We start from the raw sequence: 5,426 nt of genomic DNA on the forward strand, positions 1-5,426 counted from the left end.
CTTCGCGTTGGTTCTGACTCATAGAGGCCCTCTGTCAGGTTTTCAAAGCTGTACATCTCAGGGAGGAGGTTGCCCGTCTCTCTCCTGCACAGCAGCTGCTGGTTTCCAACTGCTGAGAGATGAGTAGTGTACGGATTCAGTTTAAAAGCAACTCACTGCCCCTAAGTCAGAACCGACTCAGAGCTGACCCTCCAGCAGGTTTTCAGAGGCTGTCAATCCCGTGGCAGGAGAGTGCCCAACTTCCTCCTTCTGAGCAGCTAGTGGATTTGAACTTCCTGCCTTTGAGTTGGCAGCGAAACTCCTTACCCACTAGGCCACCAGACTGCCTTGTGACAAAGATTACTTGTCAGTTAATTTTTACTTAGTGACTCTTCTATGAAAGGCATCAAATCTAAGGAAGCTGGGAATTTACAGGGACAGAATTTAAGAAAGATCAGGGGTTTAGGGGAACTGTTATGTCCAGGCCTCATAGGAAAACAAGGGGTTCGACAATTACCTTTTTCAGAAAACACAGGACACTGTAGAGCACGGGTAGGTGAAGAGTTTAACACAATTTATTTTATGCTTAAATAATCAACTAGGTCATCCAGTGTGTGGTTCTTCATACATATGTCATTAGAGCTATGTGTCAATGAATGCTGATTTTATATGAATATAATCATCAAATTAAAGAATTTCACCAAAACCCAAATAAAAATGCCCTTTAAAACACAGCAGCCTTATTAACCTAATATGACACTGCTAGAATGGTTACAAATGGTTGGCTTACTGAAAGGTGTCTACATCTTATAGCCAGTACACGATACAGTAATAATTTTACAGCGTGCTGCCATTCTACTAGCTAAGAATTTCTGTTCAGTTCATTTTAAACACCCCCAGCCGGGGCCTTTGAGCACCATCCACCTCTAAAGCGGCAAGCAGTACCCCCTTTTAAGCACTAACCAATAGCATCCCCCCTCCCCCGAAAGCAACTACTGTATAGGTTATTTTTTTTCTTTTTTTTTAGGTCATTTCTTTGAAAAATTGGCAATAGCAACAAATATTAGATGAAGGGCTTTATGTTTACAGATAAAATCTTCAGTGTTGCAGTATAGTGTAGTGTTTGCAAAATTGGAAAAGATTTAATCAAAATAAGGTGATACACATGCATCAAAATATTAGTATTCTGAAGAAAAATTTTTCACAGAACTACAGAATTCCTCATCTGGGGAATTATTTAAATTTGCAGCAGATTTTAAAGTTTTGTTTTCCTTTTTTTTTTAAAATCAAGCTAGCAGTTTTGCATATACAAACATTATAATTGCTAGTATACAAGAATCAGTGAAGATTCCCACCCCAAACCCCTCCCTCCTTCTAGGGTGGAGTCATTTGAGAACCCTATTATGTTAAATGCATTTGCAGTATTTTGTTTGTGTTCTAAGAGGCAGTGCCTTATCAACATTAATTCTAATTTTCTGTTAGAATTTATACAGTGTTATTATTTACAGCAAAACTACTGATGTTTTAAAAAAGAAAGTGTTTATACCCTGACAGTTTGGGTCCAAGAAAAATAAGGCGAGCTGTTGTGGATTTAGTAATTTTAGTGTTTCTTCACGATTTGATCATTCCGTCTCCTCCTGTCCTTGCTGGCGGCAGGCATTTCTTCCTTTTGCAAGTGACACCAAATTACTTGAGATAAAAAAGTTAACAGCATGGCTTCTTGTATATACACTGCATTGCTAATTGCACACGCGCCAATCCCGGGAATGAAAGTGAGTTTCCATGCTCTGTAAATTGGCTCATGCTAAATTAAAATGTGGGTGATTTTTTTTTCTTTGTCCCCCTCTTGGTATATATATATATATATGTATATATGTTAAAAAAAATCATGCGGTAAATGTGTGGACACGGCAGACACACACACCCTTCTCCATGGATTTTTACTTCCTGCTGACATTTCTTCTTCTGTGAATTTCTCAATACTGGCAGTTAAAACACATAATCCTGTGGAAAGAGAGACAATAGGTAGGTAGTTTAGTTTTCTCTATCAATTTAAGAGAACTTGCCCAAGCATTCATCTGTTTTTTGATGCTTTAAAGGAGGTTGTCTGAAGGGTGCTCTGAGAATAAGATCCTGAGGTTTTCTGAAAGCGCTTTAAAGACAGTAATCACGCGTAGGTGACCGTGTCACAGCCACAGAACACTGCTGATTACATTTGTGGTTTAAGGGATCAAATTAGAATGAGCGTCTTTTAGAAGGCTTTCTAGTGTATTTCAGGAAGCTCTGTGGTATGGCCACCTTTGGAATGCACTTCTAATGAAAACGTGGCACTTTGCTGGTGGTTCAAATCCACCAATGGCTTCATGAGAGAAGGATAGTTAATTTCTTCCTATGTGATTTATACCTTCTAAAAAGATGCTAGAGACTCAGCTATGAGTTGGTTCCAACTCAAAAGCAATTAGTTGAGTTGTCGAGTATCCATGGCTACTTAGGTCACTCAGATATTTGGGGAAACCGTTATAAACAACCTTTTGAGCCCCAGTCCTAGTCATCTATAAAATAAGGATGGTCACAGTAGAAAAGACCAAGAACATGGGTCATGATAGAAGATTTCTATCATTTCTGTAGTCGTTCCCCCCCCACCCCCAGTCAGACAATCTTTCAGAAACAGCACCAATACTAAGAAATTGCATTTCCACACGCAAATCAAGTTGACAATTCCATTGTTTTTGTCAATAAATTTATTAATTATTCTTCTGGAAAATGATGTAATGTTTACAAGAGAAAAGATTCCATTTTCACTTCTTTTTTTCCTCCTGACCTCTATTAGTCATGGAGCATTTGAAGTCTGGGGTTTGTTCCCCCTCTTTTTATCAAGCCTCCATTAAGGATGATCATCATCTTACCAGATGAAGGCTATACAAAATAGTATTTTTCAACTCAACCAGCCTTAATTTGACAATCCTCAGCAGAGGTTTCCATACTTTCTTGGAGCAATGTTCTTTCATGAACTACATAGAACAGTTCTTCCTATGTACAGTCTTTCTCATTCAGAGTGGAAGGCTGATGAATGCCTGGAAAGAAAACAGCCCCTGCTGACAGCCTGGCTAAGGCTAGGGCGACTTTAGGAAGAGCGCTGTTCACTCACACACATGCTGCAGACTCTCCAAGTGTAAGAAAGCCTTCAGAGTCACCCGTCTGCTAGGACCCAGGAGTGTTCCCTACCACATGAGGTTGCTTCGTTTCCCTACACAAGTTTTTTTTTTCTCTTTATATGGGTCACTCTTAATCACATGATGTATGTAAACATGGCATACAGCACCCCCTCCACCTGCCCTCCTACAGTGCTTTTTCGGACTTCCTTTTTTGTATTAAAAGTGTTATTGACCCACAAGCCCCAGGTCACGAAGTCACGCAGTCAAGGACATCAAAGTATCAATTCCTGCAGAGGTGATTTCAACGCCACCCCAGCCCCCATCACGAGAACCAGAAAAGGAAAGTGACTCATCTGGGCAGGTCATGTCTCAGAGACTGGGCAAATAAGGGTCAAATCAGAATTTCCTCACCTCGACTTTCATACTAGGGTCAATGGCACCTAACAACAACAACAACAACTTTTAATCCTAATATTCCAGGCCCCGCACCTGCTTATGTTAGGACAGTGCTCTATTAGGAACAATTCTCTGAAAATATTTTTTTTTCTGTTGAATGTCACCCTTCTCCAACTTTTTATATCTTTATTAATGTATGATGGACAAATACAGTTCACCTATTATAGACAGGAAATACAAATAAATTTCTACATATCTACGATCATTACCAGAATCCCATTGAACTTTTATTATTTTGCTTTGAAGTTGTTGAGTACATTAAAGTCAGAACCGACCATGGCTGACCATCCAGTGGTTTTTCAGAGGCAGTTAACTGAATGGGAGGAAACTGTCCATCCATCTTCCACAGAGCAGCGTGTGGTTTCAAACTATGTGCCTTTGAGATTGCAGCTCAGCTTTTTACCACTATCTGTTCTAATATTTAATCTACCTGTCTAGGTTAGTTTTTTAGTAAGAAAGTTTTTTTTTTAAAAAATTTTGTTACTGTAATGCAAGCAAGTATTACATTCCTGGAAATACTGGAATATTTCTAGAATTCTTAGAAATGCTATTATGCTTACGTGGGTGAGTATGATTGGGGGATAGTTTAAAAGGAAAGGTAAGAGTTCCTCTTTTATTGCAGATAAATTCTTGATAATGCAGTTAGGGTGTGTTTGCCCCAATTACATTAGGTGCAGGCTGACCATTTATTGAAGAAGAGACTTTGCACCAAGCAGAATGTGGCAAGGAAAGTATAAATCTTGGACAAGTAATGGCTCATAGTTTCCCTTTGTAGAAACTGTGATGACAGCGCCCTCTAATGGACAGCGTGGGGCAGGAGCCAACTAGATAACATTTCAGAAATAGAATTGTAATCCTTTGTCTTCATCTTGTTTAGATTACGAGACAGACGCATTATAGATTTAGATGATGAAAAAAGAGGCATTTTCAATTAGGAATCTGTTTCCTTTTGGGTTTTGCATACCTTTCAAAGCAAGAGAAACTCAGAAAATACATTTAGGTGACAATAACTCCTTAAAACCATTTCATTACAATTTTGTCTCTAATTTTAAGAAACAGTTTTTTCTCTCTTAAAATTCTTTTTTTATATTGGTTTGCTTACAAAGTTAGAACAGAGAAAAATTTTAAAATATGGAAAATTACTGTTATTCAGTGACTTTTCATGATAGTTCATGTTTCACAAATAAATACTGTACATTCTCATAATGTGTCTTTAACTCAGGACTATATTTAGGTATAAAATGAACATTTCTTTAGATCTATGGGGACACTAGTTGTTTCTAGCCAGGTATAAAAGTAAAAATCAGGGGCACTTTTTCCAGGAACAAAGGCCCATTTGCCACTCTTGATCAGTTAACGCTGTCATGAGATCTAGCGCTCAGGCACCACTAGGTCCAGATACTACTAGGTAACCCCTTATCACTGCATCCCTTGATTATTTTTAAATCTCTAACTTGAAACTGTCAACAATTTCATCTTACTTGGATCCAAAATCAATACCCTTGATACCAGGAGTCAGGAGATCAGGAGATGTATTACACTGGGAATGTCTGTAATCAGAGACGTCTATAAATTATTGAGGAGCAATAATGTGAGTTTGAGGGCTAGAATGCACTTGACTCAGACCACAGTCTTTTGAATCAATTGCTCTGCTGCTGAGAGATGGAAAATGAATAAGGATGACAGAAGAAGTAGTGATGCTTTTGAACTGTGATGTTGGAGAAGAGTGCTGAACATTCCTCAGGCAGCGAAAGTAACTCAGATATGTCTTGGAGAAGGTGCAGCCAAAGTGCTCCTTGGAGGCAAAGATGATAAAGCTTCATGCCATATACTTTG

At 38.7% G+C, this 5,426-nt stretch overlaps 1 protein-coding gene across 1 annotated transcript in view; it reads right to left on the reverse strand.

Annotated features, from left to right (window-relative positions):
* Window positions 1-1,953: 1,953 nt before the first annotated feature.
* Window positions 1,954-5,426, reverse strand: part of ANK3 (ankyrin 3, node of Ranvier (ankyrin G)) — a 662,526-nt gene continuing 659,053 nt past the window's right edge. Inside the window, exon 44 of the mRNA XM_006895588.1 lies at window positions 1,954-1,983. The gene's annotated coding sequence lies outside the window, so the exon portion shown is untranslated. The remainder of the gene's footprint in view (window positions 1,984-5,426) is intronic.

The sequence above is a fragment of the Elephantulus edwardii genome, unplaced genomic scaffold (genome assembly GCF_000299155.1).
Source record: "Elephantulus edwardii isolate Elephantulus edwardi_28Jun2011 unplaced genomic scaffold, EleEdw1.0 scaffold00170, whole genome shotgun sequence".
Classification (NCBI taxonomy): Eukaryota; Metazoa; Chordata; class Mammalia; order Macroscelidea; family Macroscelididae; genus Elephantulus; species Elephantulus edwardii.